The 17,721-nt window shown below is 36.7% G+C and overlaps 1 long non-coding RNA gene across 1 annotated transcript; it reads right to left on the reverse strand.

Moving 5' to 3' along the window:
* Positions 1-3,895: 3,895 nt before the first annotated feature.
* LOC131384268 (uncharacterized) lies at positions 3,896-17,405 on the reverse strand. The gene is made up of 3 exons (XR_009214944.1): positions 17,235-17,405; positions 7,052-7,250; positions 3,896-3,941 (listed from the first exon to the last, which is right to left on the reverse strand). It is a non-coding gene; the product is annotated as an uncharacterized LOC131384268 (long non-coding RNA).
* Positions 17,406-17,721: the final 316 nt, after the last annotated feature.

Consider the following 17,721-nt stretch of genomic DNA (forward strand, 5'->3'; position numbering starts at 1 on the left):
TTTTTTAATTGAAAGAGAACTCCTTTATTCAGATTCATGAAATACAGCACTAATCAATTTGAAAACTTCCTTTACTATCATATTATTGAGGTCTTTCTGCTCTGTAGCTTAGCTATGTCTGAGTTCTTGTCTCACAACCAGGAAGAATTAGGTGAGTGGACATTGGAGAGTGAGTGGAATAGAATTTATTAAGTGAAAGGAAAGCTCTCAGCAAAGAGGTGACACAGAGGCTGTTTTCCCTACCTGAGGGTGGGAATGTCCCCCATGTGGCTGGGTCTGAGCCCTTTTATGAACTCAGCATGTGAAGTATGTGCTGATTGGTTTGTGAGCATGCGAAAAGGTTAAAGTTAAGACACCACTCAAAGGTGAGCACAACAGTGTAGAAAACCAATTAGGAAAGAGTGGGGATCAATCAGAGGAAAGTACACCAAACAGGAAGACAAGTTCTTAATCTGTTCCATGGATTTAACTTGTAGGTTGGCTTTCAGGCTTTAAACTGTCTTTGGCTTGGAGGTGGGGTTTCACTGGGGACCCACCCCTATCTGTCTAAGCATTTGCCTGCCTCCTGCTGCTCCTAATATCTAATCTCCCAATTATTATATTTCCCCAACTATTAGAGAGAGAAATGAGCCCCAACTTATAATCTTTTTGATGTTAGTTCTTACTGTCATCAGGGAAATAGTCTAACATTCATGTGGTAAACATGCCCAACAATATAGTTCTAAAGATCTATCCAATTTCAGCACTAGCCTGAAGACTCCAATCCACAGCTTACTACATGGACATATGCTGGAACTTAGATGTGCTATGACTCTTCCATTTTTTTCTCTCGTAATCTCTAAAGTTGAAAATAGATGTATTTTTTCCAGCTGACTTTTCAAATGATACTGCAGCTGAATGCTGCTCCAGGAAATAATAATTGCTTATAAACTAGTGACAGCTCAAATCATGGTCTCTAAGCTACCTTATCCATTAGTACCCCCAAGGCAATCAAACATTTTCTGAGATCTTAGCCAGCTTTTTCTTTCCAAAATACTTATCCCAAACCTTTCACCTCCTAAGTCTCTTTATTCATCTGCTTAATTCTGTCTCTTAACATGGCCTGGCATACATTATGGAAAATATTGATATCTTTAGGAGTAAAAAGTATACAATTTTCTAAATCTAGAAACCATAGAAATGGAGTCCCACCAGAAATCAAGGAACACTTACCTAGGGAAATGCTGGATTATGCAGAATGCTTTGGAAGAATGTGGTAGATGATTAAACATGACTTGAATATAATTCAAATCCAACAGGAGAGTGGGTGGAAGGATAGGTTGGAAGCAAACAGAGCAAATTTTAACTTGATGTTTTCACCATACATGCCTTTCACAATGATAAAGATTATCCTCTTGAACTTCTAGCTATCCATAGGAGTAAATTTATACAAATCTACAGAAGACTGGATGAATATCATGAACATTTTAGTAGCAGGAAACATTGGGAGATGTCAGAACAAAAATGATCAGTTTAAAGAGACAGAAGAAAAGGAGGTAATTCATCAGTTATATTATTTGAGGCCATTTCAGAGTAGTTATTCATTCAAAAGGTCAGTTTGTAGATTTGCTTTGCAAATGGAACAAATTAAGAAAATTATAGGCTGAGAAGTGATTACACAGTCAATGTTAGCACAGGGTTCCTGCCAGCAGGGCACTGATGAGCCTTTGAATAGAATGGGATTAGGAAGTGATTTTTCAACTGTTAAATGGTATCAGAGCAGGTAAACATATAAGGTTGTGTGGTTTGGAACAAAGCGTCATGAATAGCTTTTTAAATAATTAATGATTTCTCCTTTTGTTAGTGCTCAGTTAGCAAGGCCTGCACTGTTATTTAGTAATTCCTTTTAATTAGGCTTCTCAAAGCTGCTTTTAAGTTATATTCCATTTGAAATGAAAATAATTGACTACATAAAAGAATTAGAAACCGCCGTATTAAAACCACATGTTTAAGTACAACTGTTTTGTTCCTTTTTTGCTTTCAAAGTATATTCTTCCTGTTAAGAAATAAAACTAACAGAAAAGCAATAAATTAACCAGGTTATTTAATATACAACAGCTAACAAAATTAATTTGCAACAGTGCAATCCAAAAATAGTTTAATCCAGTAAGGAAGTACAGCTTGCTGTGCAATATGATATATGATAAGAGAGAAGAGTAATTAAGCCATGTTGCTGTTATACAGTATCTTAGAAGCTGATAAAGAGAGGTTTATTTAACAGAATACATTTTTAACTAAAATGACACTAGCCAGATATGCAATAGGATGTCTTGTCTTACATTCTCTAGTAATGATTGTTGTTTTATTTTGTTTTGTTTTGTTTTGAGATGGAGTCTTGCTGTGATGCCCAGGCTGGAGTGCAATGGCACATCTTGGCTCACTGCAACCTCTGCTTCCCAGGCTCAAGGAATTTTCTTGCCTCAGCCTCCCAAGTAGCTGGGACTACAGGCATGCGCCGCCACACCTGGCTAATTTTTGTATTTTTAGTAGAGATGGGGTTTCACCATACTGGCCAGGCTGGTCTCGAACACCTGACCTGAAGTGATCTGCCCACCTTGGCCTCCCAAAGTGCTGGGATTACAGGTGTGAGCGACTGTGCCTGGCCTCTAGCAATGATAATAAATATCTAATGTCTAGTGTTTTTATTTTTCAGATGGTTTAGTACACATCTGTTAATTTGTCTGCCTGGCATTCATTCATCTTCCTCATGGTAATGTACCCCAATTTTCCTTGAGAAACCAGACCTCATCAACTATTAGCCTATGAGGTCTAGATGGCATTGATTCCAGGGATGATCACAGAGTCTAGGGATGGTTTATTAGAACATATCATTCTTTCAGCCTTAGTGATTGGATCAAAGATGGATAGAAGATAATGTCACGTGATTCAGAACCAATAACATTCTGTTTATGGACTGACATGGTATGAACAGCAAGATCCATTCATGCCTGAAGTAAGAAAATGTAAGCCAAATACTACTTTGATTAAGCCATTTTGAGCTGAGTTGCTGTCTTTTATAAAAGGAAGTGACTGAACTGAAACAAATGGCTTCTTGGAGAAATCCCTAAATTACTATGATGTTTTAAACCCTTATACTCTTAAAGTGGCACGGGCCCATCCCCACTCACCTCTTTCCCTCATAACACTCTTTTCTGGTTCTGATCATATAAAAGAGATAATGGTCACTTGCTTTTTATAATTTTCCTTTATGAAGTTGAATGAAATTTACAAGTAAAAGGATAATATCTCAACCAAATGTTACTGATTCTAAAACTAATCACTCGGTGCAATTAATCTGTGCTTATTCTAATGTATGTTTGTACCTCCTCCTCCCGCACCAAGTCTATTTACTTTGTTTACTTACCAACATGGATCAAAATACAATCAAAGCTTTCAAAAACAATTACAACAGATGTGTGTCAAATTATACTATAAAATTTATCCAGTCATTCCTAAGGTTACATTAAATAAATAATGGAAAATCTTACCTTTGCTCATGATTGAACTGAAAAATGAAATAGTCAATAGATGATATACAATATGGAACTAACTTACAGAATCAAATCACAGGTAATGTTCTTACTACAGGCAAATAAATTAAACAAAGGAATAAACAAACAAAGCTGTAATATTTGTAAAATATTTGAGGGTAGAGTTCAATATAATAGACGTAAAGTAATTAATTTCACTCTAATGAGATGTCTAAATTGGATCTTAAATATTAGCTCATTGCTTTGAGTAATGACAAGGAGAAACAGAAAAATATAGGGTCCATAATGAAACTGACTTTCAACTACTTGAGCAATATTTAATGTAATTTTAAACCTCTTTCATACCCTTAAAAAGATGAAAATTGATCCCTCCTTGGAATAAACTTGGTCTTCAGACAAAGCTTGATTTTTCTACGAGAAATAAAGTGCAAAAAGAAACCTTGTAAAAAGACTACTCAGCCTGTACTTCATCTTTTTTCAGTTACAGAAAAAAACTCATGCTGTATATCCATTAAAACATACTTGATAGACAGTAAGCTTCCCGCTAAATCCTTAACAATTGAACTTTTTAAGAATCAGACCTGAAATTCTCCTCTTGTAATGCTCTACATATCTTTTCTTTCAACTTTGTTATCACCATCATCATAACATCATTAGTGATAGAATTTAATTTTATAATACTCATTAATATTAATATGTCCTATTCGATATGATATCCTCCATATTCAATTTAATTAGATGATACTATAGACTCAGCATTGTGTTTAGTACTATGTGTATTTAAAATAAATATTAGCTGTTATTATTATTGCTATTTTTCTTACTCTTTTGGTCTTTTTTGAATAGTATAGTAAAGTAAGATATAATGTAATATATATGATTTAGTAAAAATTGAATATGAGACTGGGGTCCTGACTCACTTGTACCTGAATTCTGGCTGTAACTTTGGATAAATTAACAGATATTTTTTAGTCTTATTTCCCTCAACTTAAAATGGGAAAATTGATATTAGTATTTACGTAGTACAATGACATTATTCACCCAAAGAATTTAGCAAAGTGTTTGGTCTTAGTAAGCATCAATAATAATTAAAATAACAATAATATATTTTAGGCTATTTTGTTTTAATGAATGTAAATGTTTTGACAGACATTGACTTTGTACCTCACACTTCTTAAGGTTTTTTTTTAACTTATAAAATTTAATTGTTATCTTTTTAACGTAAGATCTAAAATCTTCAGTCTTTTTTTAACCTCTTTTTGTTTCCTTGGGTCTAATCTAGGAACCAAAGGAAGGTCTACTTTCTATATAAAAATAGAAATATAATGTAGACTATATTATCATTTCTTCACATATACAAGGTTTTTTGTACTGAAGAAATACTCTCCATAATCTCAGAATGCATTACAAATATTGATATTATTATATTATGTTATTGATATTAATTCCATTAAAGCACTAGGTGAACAATTTGTTGGGGAGAAAGGGAATACTTGATATGCTATGTATCAAAATGCTATTATGCTATGTATTAAAATGAACCCTGCAGTACTCTATTTGAGGTTAGGGTGACAAAAAACGACCTAAACTCGTGCATTGTATTTAACTGTATACTTACTGGAAGATTTTTCTCTTAGTATGCTGTAATTCATATGAGCTATTAACAATTGAATGTGTGACTGATACTGTTTTCATATTTTTCTACAAAATATTTGCATGTGTTATTATTGTCCCCTTCTTGCACATGATAGTTTTAGAACATGAAACATATAACTATTACTTGCCTACCTAATGCTCATTGCATTGCAATATCTTTGGAGAGAGGGAACAATACTATATCTTACCATCTTTGTTTTTCCTAAACACTTTTATGATTTGTAATATCAGTTTTAGGGAGATATAATTTACATGGCATGATATCTAACTGTGCAATTGAGTGGTTTTTAGTACTGTATATTCATGCTGGGAAAGGTGGTCATGTGGCCTGAAGACACTTGCATACTTGCACAGGAACATGCATCACACCTGGAATATTTCTTTAGTGGAGATAAGAAGCCCTTGCAACATGTGGGTATATTACCTTGTTTAGCAATATCATTTCCTCTTCCAGGTTTGATGTGTACTTCTTTGTTCTACCCAAGTGTGTGTGTCATATGACACCTGGCCAACCCCACTGCTATATCTCTTCCTAATAGGCAGAAAATGGGGTCCTTCACCTGCCGTATAAGAAGGATTATGTGCAAACGATTTTCCTATGATGGCCATCAGGTGACACCCAATGGCCATTGGAGACCAATGCTCACTGTTGAAGCTGATTTTTCTCTGTCTCATCTGTTTGTGGGTAAAGTGCTTTTTCTTCCAGTGAATCTGTGAGCCATGTCTTTTTTGGCAGCCCCAACACCTACCTGCAAACTACGCAATGGGTTGACACATCCTGGGACTGCCGCTCCTGTCGGCTTGCATTGTTATGATCTTTGCTATCCCCCATGCAGTAAGATTTCGTCTCTGGAGAGTTATTTTATTGGTGTCATTTTACTGACAATTCACAATGTTATGTAACTAATCCTACTATATAATTGTGGAATATTTTCATCATCCCCAAAAGAAACCCCATGTTCTTTAGCAGTCACTCTCTACTCCTTTCCCCCAACAGTTCCTGGCAACTACTAATCTATTTTCTGTATCTATAGATTTGCCTATACTGCTTACATCATATAATTGGAATAATACAATGTGTGTTTTTTATGACTTCTTTAACTTAGCATGTTTTCAAGGTTCATGCATGTTGTAGCATATATTAATACTTCATTTCTTTTTATGGCCAAGTAATGTTGCATTGCATGGATATACCATATTTGATTTATCCATTCATCAGTGGATGAACATTTGGGTTGTTTCTACTTTTTATCAATTATAAGTAATGCTTATATAAACATTCATATACAAGTTTTTGTGTTAACCTAAGTTTTCATTTCTCATGGGTATATACCTAGTTGGAATTGTTGTATCATATAGTATTCTATGTCTACCATTTTGAGGAACTGCCAGACTTGTTTTCAAAGAAGCTGCATCAACTTAGGAGAGTTCCACAATCAATCAATATATGAGAATTCCAATTTCTCTACATCTTCACCAACACTAATTACTGTCTCTCTTTTTTATTGTAGCCATCTTGGTTTTTGTGAAGTGGGACCTTGTTTTGGTTTTGGTTTCCATTTCCTTTATAGCTAATACTGGTGAGCAACTTTTCATGTGCTTATTGACCATTTGTATATCCTCTTTGGAGAAATAACTATTCAAGATCCTTTGTCCATTTTTAAATTGGGCTATTTGTCTTTTAATGTTCAGTTGCAGAAGTTCTTTATTCTGGATACAAGTCTCATACGATATTTGATTAGCAAGTTTTTTCTCCACATTTGTGGATTACCCTAAGCATCTGGCAATATGCACATTGCAGATCCCCAATATTTTTTGTTGAATTGATATTCAATACATTCCCTTTTCAGTAATGAATTCACAACCTGTTGTAAAACTCCGTGACTCCTGTGACGGTTAGTTTTAGTTGTCAACGTGACCGGGCCATGGAGTGCCCAAACATTTAATCAAACAATTTCTTCTGCATGTCTGTAAGGGTGATTCTGGATGTATTTGAGTCAGCAGACTGAGTAAAGTGGATTTCCCTTCCTAATGTGGATGGACCTCATCCAATTACTTGAAGACCTGTGTAGAACAAAAAGGCAGAGTAAGACGGAACTACACACATATGACTGCTAGAGCTAAGTATCCATCAGACCAGAATTTACACCATCAGCCCTCCTAGGTTTCTAGCTTGCTAAGTGCAGATCTTAGGACTTCTCAGCCTTCATAATCAGTGGCTCAAATCCTTATAGTAAATCTATGTATGTATCTATGTATGTATGCATTTATGTATGTATCTATGTATCTATCTATCCATCTATTCTATCTACTTACCTAATATATACAGACAGAAATTCAGGGAACATGTGTGGGACTGAATACTAAGAATATGCAATAATGGTAGTAGAGACATAAAATTGGATCAGGCTGAATTCATTGATATGGATTCACTAAGCAGAGATTCTGCGTTTAATATTACAGTTGGAGGAATTAGAAAAGGCTTAGACAGTTTGATTGCTTTACTGAAACATGGACCAACAGGTGGCCCACGATAAATATATTAAAATGCTGAACCTGGCTTGATGTATCGTAGAGGAAAGGATTTAGAGGATTAGAGAGATTGGGATGTTAGCATGGATTTGTCATTTAAGACCTACTCACCTGTGCTGGGAGGGTGCAGAAGACATACCTATTACCACCACTGTGAGAAATAAACTTATGAGTGGAGGCTTGGCATCCTAGAAAACTCTGTGATCTTCTCTGCAGGTCACATCTTACAGTGGGAACTGCAGTCACTAAACTAGGAAACCTAATAGCAATGGAGTAATTGGATCCTGGGAAAGCAGGGCTGAGTAATAACACTCAACCATCAAAGGCAAGGTGGCTGTGGTTACCGTAATGGACAGAAAGTCAAGACAACTGTAAGAATAATTTGAGTTTGTAGAACTATGGTGTTTGCTAGTTGATCATAGGGTGTTTCTAGAAGTGAAAGACAGGAAGCTGACTAAAATCTATATAAGCAGAAAAGTTCTAGGTCAATGAATAAAAGTTCAACCTGCGGCCAGGTGCAGGGGCTCATGCCTGTAATCCAGCACTTTGGGAGGCGGAGGCAGGTGGATCACTTGAGGCCAGGAGTTCGAGATCAGCCTGGCCAACATGAGGAAACCCTATCTCTAGTAGAAATAAAAAAAATTAGCTGGGCATGGTGGCACATGCCTGTAATTCCAGCTAGTCAGGAGGCTGAGACATGAGAATCACATGAACCTGAAAGACAGAGGTTGCAGTGAGCTGAGATCACGCAACTGCACTCCAGCCTGGGTGACAGAGAGTCAAACTCTGTCTCAAAAAAAAAAAAAAAAAAAAAAAAGAAAAGAAAAAAGAAAAAAATGTTCAACCCAAATTATAAAAAGAGAGTCATGTTCCCTCAAGCAATTTGCATAATTAAGCATTTGTAGACTGAGAACTCCTTGAATGAAGAGGCTAGATCTCTTCAATGAAAAACCCAAGTATACTACGTAAAATTTATACTGTTAATCTTTCAGCCTTCCCCAAAGGGACCCATGGCCTTTTATTAGGATTACTAACTGTACACTGGGGAAGAGGAAATAATTACATGTTTCAGAGACTACAGGGAATTGTGACCCTCCAGTTACAGTAAGGAATTATGGGGATCATGTGATCAATAGAGTGTTTAGCTCAGGTCTGTTTCATAGTGGGGCCAGTGCATCCCTGAATGCATCTTATGGTTATTTCCTTAATTCCAGAGTTCTTAACTGAAATGAACACACTTAGTAACTGACAGAATCCTCACATTGGTTCTATAACCTATGAATTGAGGGTTACTATGGTAGAAAAGGCCCAATGGAAGCTACTAGAACTGCCTCTATCGAGGAAAACAGTAAATCAAAAGAAAAACTCTATCCCTGGGGAGATTACAGAGATTAGTGACATCTTCAAGGATTTGAAAGATGCAAGAGTGGTGATTCCCACTACATCTCCATTCAACACTCCTATCTTGCCTGTGCAGAAGACAGATGGATCCTGGAGAATGACAGTGAATTATCATAAGCTTATCGGTCATAAGTTCAATTACAGCTACTGTAATAAATGTGGTTTCATTGCTTGAGCAAATTAATGCATTCCCTAGTATTTGGTGTCCAGTGATTGATCTGGCTAATGCTCCACCTCCCACCGTCATCTGTCAATAAGTACCACCACAAGCAGTTTTCTTTGAACTGGCAAGCCAGCAATGCACCTTCACAGTCCTATCCTAGTGGTATAACAACTCTCCAGCCCTATGCCATAATTTAGTTTCTACAGGGATCTTGATCACCTTTCCCTTCCGCAAGGTATCACAGCGGTCCAATGCATTGATGGCATTATGCTAATTGGGCCTAGTGAGTGAGAAGTAGCAACTACTCTACATTTATTGGTAAACTATTTGTGTGTCAGAGGATAGGACAACTTTTATTAAAAAAAATATTCAGAGTCTTTCTACTTCAGTGAAATATCTGGGGGTCTAATGGTGTGGGACATGTTGTGATAGCCTTTCTAATGTGAAGGATAAGTTGTTGCGTCTGCCCCCATCTCCCATAACCAAAAAAAGAGGAACAACACCTAGTGGGCTTCTTTGGATTTGGGAGGCAATACATGCCTTATTTGGGTGTGTTACTCCAAACCATATATGGAGTGACTTGAAAAGCTGCTAATTTTGAGTAAGACCTGGAACAAGAAAAGGCTCCATAACAGATCCAAGCTACTGTGAAATCTGTTCTATCACTTAGGCCACATGATCCAGCCTATCCAATGGTTCTATCACTTAGGCCACATGATCCAGCCTATCCAATGGTAGATTGTCAGTGGTAGATAGGAATGCTGTTTGGAGACTTTAGCAAGCCTCTATAGGTTATTTGAACTGTATGCCCTTAGGATTTTGGAGCAACACTTTGCTATCCTTTGAAGTTAACTACTTCCCTTTTGAGAAACAGCTCTCGGACTGTTATTAAGCCTTAGTAGAAGTGAAAACTTAACCATGGCCATCAAGTTGCCATGAGGCCTGAGCCTGTCATGAACTGCATGTCATCTCACCCAGCAAATCATAAAATTTGGCATGCACTGCAGCACTTTATTATTAAATGAAAGTGGTATATACAAGAACAGGTCTGAGCAGGCCCTGAAGGGACAAGTAAGTTACATGAAATAGGGGCCCAAATGCCAATGGCCCCCAATCCTGTTATACTACGCTCTCCCAGCCTGCATCTATGATTTCACAGGAGTTTCATCATGATAAATAATCAGTTTATAGAGGAATAGAAGTCTTGGGTTTATAGGCGATTCCAAACACTATGCAGGCACCATCTAAAAGTGGACAGAGGACGCACTAAAACCTATTTCTGGGCTATCACTGATGAATAGTAATGAAGAAAATTCCCCTCCAGTGGGCAGGATACTAAGTGAACTTCAAGCAGTACACTTAGTTGTCCATTTTGCATGGAAAGAGAAATGAGCAGATATTTGATTATATACCAACTCATGGGCATGTCCAGTGGTTTCTTTGGATGATCAAGGAGTTGGAGAAAACATAATTGGAAAATTGGTGACAAGTAAGTCTGGGGAAGAGGTATATTGATAGACTTATCTAAATGGGTAAAAAACATAAAGATACTTGTTTTCCATGTGAATATATAACAAAGGGTGGCATCCACAGAACAGAATTTCATTAATCAAGTGGATAGAATGGCCCAGTTATAAATACCAGTTAGCCTCTTTTCTCAGCCACCTCTGTCATCACCCAAATGGGCTCACGATGAAACCACCTTTGCAAAATTATGACAGAGACAGAGAAAGAGATCTAATTTAACCGACTCCGTCTTGCTTCTAACCTCCAAGCTGTCCTTGTTCATTCCTGGGTATAGGATGAACTAGCTTTGGAAGAAACTATTATAGTTTATAGCTTAAAACAAAGAAGATAATACCCCGTTCCCAAAGCAGACCTCCTTCTTGCCTGGAGACTAGATTGCTTTTGTAGGACTAACATTAGCAAGAAGATTAGAAATTATGGTTTAGGAATCATGCAGCTGGAGACTACAAGATTCTGACCCTCCCTAAACTGCTCCTAAGACCTGTGCTTGAGATATTTTGCAGACCCTGTACTTGATGGGTCAGCTGGCACCACCCAGATCGAAAAACTGACTCATTGAATCTTGTGACCCTCACCCAGGAACTGACTCAGCACAAGAGACAGATTTGACTCCTTATTATTTCATCCCTGACCAATCAGCACTCCTGGCCCACTGGCTTCCCCCACCCACCAAGTTGTCTTTAAAAACTCTGCACCCCCTATGCTGGAGGAGACTGATTTGAGTAATAATAAAACCAGTCTCCCACACAGCCGGCTCTGCATGAATTACTCTTTTTCTATTGCAATTCTCCTGTCTTGGGAAATCGGCTCTGTCTAGGCAGCAGACAAGGTAACCACTGGGTGGTTACAATGAATGAAATGGTCATGGTGGCAAGGATGGAGATTATGTCTGTGCTCAGCAACATGGACTTCCACTCTCAAGGCTGACCTGGCTACTGCTACTCTAGATGCCCAATCTGCCAATAGTAGAGATGAAGATTGAGTCCTCTCTGGGGTGGTAAGCCTGCTACTTAGTAGCAGGTTGATTAGATTGGACCACTCCTATATGGGATACACAGCATTTTGTTCTTATTGGAATAGATATGTACTCTGGATGTGAATTTGCTTCCCATTCATGCAAGGCTTTTGCCAAAACTACTATCCACGGACTTATAGAATGCCCTATCCAAAATCATGTCATTCCAGACAGCATTGCTTCTGATCAGTGAACTCATTTCACAGCCAAAAAATGTAGCAATGGGATCATGCTTATAGAAGACACCAGTCTTATTATGTTCTACATCATTCTGAAGCAGCTGGCTTGATAGAATGGTGGAATGGCCTTTTGAAGAATGAGTTATAGCACCAGCTACATGGCAATACCTTCCAAGGAAGAGGAAAGGTTCTTCAGAAGGCTGCATATGCTCCAAATCAGCATTCAATATATGGTGCTCTTTCTCCTATAGCTAAGATTCATGGATCTGTGATTTGGGGAGTGGAGATAAGGGTGGAACCACTCACTATGTTCTCTAGTGACACGTTAGCAAAAATTTTGTTTCCTATTCCCATGAACTTCTGCTGGCTTAGAGGTCTTGTTCTAAAGGAGATTGCTTCTACTAGAAGACAAAACAATGATTGCGTTGACCTGGAAGTTTAGACTGCTGTTCAGCCACTTTGGACTCCTTATGTCTCTGAGTCACTAGATAATGAATGGAGTTACTGAAATGGTTTGAGTGATTGAGCCTAACTACTGAGTGGAAGTTGGCCTGCTATTTCACAATGGAGTTAAGGGAGAATGTAGTTGAAATACAAGAGATTTCCTGGTGTGTCTCTAAGTATTATCATACCTTGTGATTAAACTCAATGGAAAACTACAACAACCCAATCTAGGCAGGTTGACAAATGGCCCAGATCCTTCAGGAATACAGACTTGGGTTATCCTGCCAGATAAAGAACCATAGCCAACTGAGGACCTTGTTGAATGCAGAGAGAATACAGAATTGTGATGGACGAAGATAGTTATAAATACCCGTTATGACCACATGATGAGTACCAGATTAATTTTCTTGAGCATTTCCTATTTATTTTGTTATGAATATGTTTGTGAGGGTTAATTTTAAAATGTCAACTTGATTGGGCCATTGGTTGCACAGACAGTTGGTCAACTATTATTCTGGATGTGTCTGTGAGGGTGTTTCTGGATATAATTAATATTTAAGTCAGTAGACTGAGTAAAGCCGATTGCTCTCCCTAATGTGGGTAAGCCTCCTTCAATTACTTGAAGATCTCAGTAGAACGAAAAGGCAAAGTAAAAAGAAACTTCACCTGTGTGAGTTCTTGAGCTGAGACATCAGTCTTCTCTTGCTGTTGGACTAGAACTTAAACCATCAGCTCTCCTGCTTCTCACAACTCGGACTAGAACTTACACTATTACCTCTCCTGGTTTTCAGACGTTTGGATTTGGACTGGAACTACTACATCACTAGCTCTCCTGAATCTCCAGATTGCTGACTGTACATTTTGGGACTGCTCAGCCTCCATAATTGTATGAGCCAATTCCTTATAATAAATCTCTGTTGTCTATCTATCTATCTATCTTTTTTTTTTTTTTTTTTTTGAGACGGAGTCTTGCTCTGTCCGCCAGGCTGGAGTGCAGTGGCGCGATCTCGGCTCACTGCAAGCTCCGCCTCCTGGGTTCACGCCATTCTCCTGCCTCAGCCTCCCGAGTAGCTGGGACTACAGGCGCTCGCCAACACGCCCGGCTAATTTTTTGTATTTTTAGTAGAGACGGGGTTTCACTGTGTTAGCCAGGATTGTCTCGGTCTCCTGACCTCGTGATCCGCCCGCCTCGGCCTCCCAAAGTGCTGGGATTACAGGCTTGAGCCACTGTGCCCAGCCTCTATCTATCTATCTATCTATCTATCTATCTATCTATCTATCTATCAATCATCTATGTATCTATGTATGTATGTATATATGTATGTATGTATCTATCTATCTATCTACATCTCTAGCTTTTTAATAGAAAAGATAGATGATAGATAGATAGATTATATGTATAATATTGATATTATTTCTCTGGAAAACCTTAATATAGCATCTATTTTGGGGTTTTTATTTACCTCCTAAGAACCATTGTATGTTTTCTCCCCTAAGATTTTAAAAAAGATAAATTTTAGTGAGCATATTGCCTACATTTATAAAAGAAACTTTCAGCTTCCTTTGCAATACTAGTTGACCAAGTTACTGTGATTGATATGTGAATGAAAGTACTATGTAGAACTTCTGAGAACCTTGAGATGGCTGGCACTCTAGCAGCCATCTTATGGCAGGGTAATCAAGGCTATAACCTAGAGTTTGCAGAGAGGTAGACTGGAAGATAACTTGGTCCCTGACACTGATGTCTTCATGGAGCTATGAAACCAATTTAACCACCCTACTTAAGTATTTATTTCACTTCAGAAAGAAATTCTAGTCATGCTTAAGTCACTGTTTTGAGGGGGTCTATATTACTTTTATAACTGAGTCAGCATCTGAGAAAATGCATCCAATATTCTTCTCTTATTTCTAGTAAAATAAGCTTTTGACTAGTTAAAGGTTAAGTAGCTAAAGGGCAGTTTTTACTGATTTTACTCAAAGTGCAAGACTTTTCATATAATTCTTCATTTAGTCCTTGTTGGGTAGCAGCACGTTGTATTTAGTTTTGTATTGATTCTTATGTGTCTGAAGTGAAGCTTTGTCTGTTAAGGAGTAAAATGGGGGAGGTAGTGAAGGGGTAGAATGAGAGAGACAATGAGAAAGCTTTCATCAGGTGAATTAAGATAAAATGAAGTCCAGTTTTCTTATCTTAAAAGGTATCCTGAAAATAAAAAAAAATGGTCCCTGGCAGTAAGTATAGTTTAACAAGATGCAAAAATCAATATTGCATCTAAGTTTGAAAATTGGGCAACGTGAGGGATTTGTCTTTTCCTCAGTGTTCATGTAATTAAGATTTTCTTTGGTTACTGTACTTATTTTATATAAATGACATCCACTTTTGTAAGCTTTGTGTATGTTATACTTTGATTATCTTAAGAACTCTGAGAATTAAGAATTGATTTTCCACAAAGGTGCCAAGAACATACATTGGGGAAAAGACAGCCTTTGAATAAATGGTTCTGGGAAAACAGGATATCCATATGCAAAAGAATAAAACTAGATCCTCATCTTTCAACATATACAAAAATCAACTCAAAATGGATTAAATATTTAAATGTAAGACCTTAAACTATGAAACTACTAATAGAAAACTTTGGGGAAGTACTAAGGACATTGGTCTGGACAAAGATATTTTTGGGAAGACCTCAAAAGCACAGACAACAGAAGCAAAAACAGGCAAATGGAATTACATCAAGGTAAAAGCCATCTTCACAGCAAAGGAGACACAGTTTAAAAAGTGAAGAGATAACCTACAGAATGGGAGAAAATATTTGCAAACCATCCATTCAGCAAAGGATTAATAACAGAATAATAAGGGACAGAAACAACTCAATAACAAATAATCCAGTTAAAAAATGGACAAAAGACCTGAATAGACATTTCTCAAAAGAAGATATACAAATGGCCAACAGATATATTTAAAAATGCTCAAGTCACTAATCATCAAGGAAATGCAAATCAAAAACACAATTAGATATCATCCCAGTTAGAAGAGCTATGACAAAAACACAAAAAATAACAAATGCCAGTAAGGATGCAGAGAAAGGGAATGTTTATGCACCGCTGGTGAAAATGTGAAGTAGTGCAGCCAGTATGAAAAGAACTGTGGAGGTTCCTCAAAAAAAACTAAAAATATGATCCAGCAGTTCTGCTTCTAGGTATATATCCAAAGGAAAGAAAATTAGTATATCAAAGAGATATTTGCACTCCCATGTTTACTGAGCACTATTCACAATAGCCAAAATATGAAATCAACCTGAGGGTTCATCAACAGATAAATGGATAAAGAAAACATGGTGTGTGTGTTTGTGTGTGTGTACGTGTATATATATATATATGTATGTATGTATATATATATACACACACACAACTCAACTGTAGAAAACTCAATATATATGAATATATATAAAATATATAATATATAAAATCAATGTAGTATATTTAATATATATAAAATCAATAAAAATTAACTCAATATATATATCATATATATACACACATATGATGAAATATTATTTGGCCATAAGAAGAATGGAATCCTGTCATTTGTAGCAACATGGAGGGAGGTCACTAGAAGTCATTATGTTAAGTGAAATAAGCCAGGGAAAGAAAGACAAATATTGCATGTTCTCATTATTGCATGTTCTCATTATATATGGGAGCTAAAAAAGTGGATCTCTTGAAGGTAGTGAGTAGGATGGTGGTTACTAGAGGCTGGGAAGGGAAGGTGAGTAGGGGAGGAATAAAGAGAAGTTAATGGTAAAAATGCAAAGTTAGAAGAACTGAGTTCTCCTTAGAGATGGAGATTTAGTTTAATTCTTCTTCATATAGATATTTAATAGTACGATAAGGATATTACAGGTAAAAATAATTTGTTATATATTTCAAAATAGCTAGAAGAGAAGAATTGTATTGTTCTCAACACAAGAAAAGGATAAATGAGGTAATGGGTATCCTAATTATCCTGATTTGATCATTAAACATTATACACATGTATGAAAATACCACATGTACCTCCAAAGTATGTTCAACCATGATATATCAATATAAAACTATTTATTGTCCCAGTCTTATCAATGTCTTGAAACTAATTTGCTAAGCTCTAAGATGCATTGATTGCATATCCATTACAAAAGTTAGAACTGGACAATAAATATTAAACCATTCTGAACATGTTATATATATGTTAATTGTGAGATTGAATTTAAAGATGCTGCTTTTATTATTAGTAAACTTTTTTGTAATTAACTATTTCTTGAGTGTCTCCAGTATGCTGGATGCTGTTATAGCAATCAAGAAAACAGACAATATTGTTATCCTATATACCATGCATCGTTTATTTTCTTTTGAGTGACTTTTTTTTTTCTAACTTTTAATTTTGAAGTAATTATAGATTCACAGAAAGTCGCAAAGAAGGCTACAGGGAGGTCCCATGCATGCAGACCCCCTAGTAAGGAAGACTTATCAGCCTCCCCTGTTGTTAAATTAGCATCTTGCCTATGTATAGCACAATACCAAAACAAGAAAACTGACATTGGCAAAACTACAGAACTCATTCATAATTCACAGGTATAGATACAGTGATTATTATAAATGTATATATTTCTTTGAAATTTTATCACATGTGTAGCTTCATGTAACTTACCATATTTAAGATACAGACTGTCCCATCATCAAATGGCTCCTTTGTTCTACCCAACTATAGCCATCCTTACACACACCCATCTTAACCCCTGACAACCACTAACCTGTTTTCCATTTCTATAGTCTTGGCATTTCGAGAATGTTATATAAATGAAATCATTCACTAGGTAATCATTGGAGGTTGGCTTTTTCCACTCAGGATAATTGCTCTGAGGTTCATCCAAGTTGTTTTATGTATCAGTAGTCTGTTCCTTTATATTTCTAAGTGGTATTCTGTGGTTTGGTTTTATCACAGCTTGTATAGCCATTCACCTGTGAAATGAAATCTGGATTATTTCCAGGTCTTGGATATTAAATATAAAGCTGCTATGAGGATTCATGTACAAGTTTCTATGCGAACATAAATGTCATTTCTCTGGGATAAATTCCTAAGAGTGCAATTTTTGGGTCTTATTTTAGGTCATTTTTTGTTTTAAAAGAAACTGACAAACTGTTTTCCAGAGTGGCTGTATCATTTTACATTCTCTCCAGCAACATATGAGTGATTTAGTGTCTCTGCTCTGCCAGCATTGGGAGTTTTCACAAGCATTT

This window comes from Hylobates moloch, unplaced genomic scaffold, assembly GCF_009828535.3.
Source record: "Hylobates moloch isolate HMO894 unplaced genomic scaffold, HMol_V3 SCAFFOLD_9, whole genome shotgun sequence".
Taxonomy (NCBI): domain Eukaryota; kingdom Metazoa; phylum Chordata; class Mammalia; order Primates; family Hylobatidae; genus Hylobates; species Hylobates moloch.